Source organism: Galeopterus variegatus, unplaced genomic scaffold, assembly GCF_000696425.1.
Source record: "Galeopterus variegatus unplaced genomic scaffold, G_variegatus-3.0.2 Scaffold2982, whole genome shotgun sequence".
Lineage (NCBI taxonomy): Eukaryota > Metazoa > Chordata > Mammalia > Dermoptera > Cynocephalidae > Galeopterus > Galeopterus variegatus.
This window is the reverse complement of record NW_007729093.1, coordinates 161,715-162,945: the sequence shown is the minus strand read 5'-3', so window position 1 is coordinate 162,945 and position 1,231 is coordinate 161,715.

Here is a 1,231-nt window from a genome sequence, read left to right as displayed (position 1 = left end):
TCCACTCCCGCCTGGACACGTCCATCCCTGGCTTCTGGCCCCACTCCCAGCCACCCTACCTCGCCCACTGCTTCTTCTCAATCTCTTCCTCTTGCTCCCCCTTCCTTTCTTCTTTTCTTGGACCCCTCAGCACTGGCTCCCTCCAGGATCTTGCCCCTGTCCCTCCTCTCTTCCTATTTTCTGGGCCCTTCTATGGCTTGATTGTGCATATAAATCTCAGTCCTGTCTTCATAGCCCAGCCCTTTCTTCTGAGATCCAAGATTTGAATATCCAGTTGCCTTTGGGACATCTTTATCTACTTAAAAATCACCATGCCCCACATGGAACCCTTTATCTTCCTTAAACCTGCTTCTGTTTTCCATTTCAGGGACCCGAGTCTTTCCAGAACGCTTCTTCTCCGTCATCTCTCATATTCATCTGACCACAAAACTGACCTTACACCTGAAATATCCCAGGACTCTCTTTTCCATCTTCTCTGCCACTGTCTTCCTTTCTTGAACAGATCCATGGAGTAGCCTTTGACCTGCGCGTGCTCCCTCTGGGGCTGGCCCCCAGGCTGGCATGGGGTAGATGGTAATAAATATTTACTGAATGAACAAGCCTCATCTCCCTCTGTTCCGCTGTCCACATTGCTACTGGTCTTCTTCCTGAAATCCAGAAATGATTATGTTTCTCCTCCTTGAAAGCCTCCGCAACTCCCCGTGACCTACATGATAAAGTCCCACCCCTGTGCTGTGCAGTCTTGCGTGGCTCCCCTCCCTCCAGCCCCCTCTCCAGCAGGCACCCACAGCCATGCCAGCTCCTGTGATCTCTCACCAAAGGGTCTGTCCTGGGCTTCTGTGCCTTGCCTGTGTTCTCTCTTTTGCCTGGAGCACCTTTCACCCACCATCTGGTCAACCTCTATTTTACCCTAGGAATCACTATGCTGGTTCTCCTGCACGATGTAATGAATCACTCCAAACAGTGGCTTAAAACACCAACCACCATTTTATTCCTGAATCTCACAGTTCTGGGCTCAGACAGGTAGTTCTTCCTCATGGCCTCTCATATAGATGCAGTCACACGGTGGCTGGGGCTGGAGTCCCCTGGAGGATTTCTCACTCACTAATCTGGATCAGCTGGAACATCTACACACAGCCTCTCCATGTGCTTAGGCTTCCTCCCAACATGGCAGCCACGTTCCTAGAACAAGCATCGAGAGAGAGAGACAGACAGACAGAGAGACAGAGAG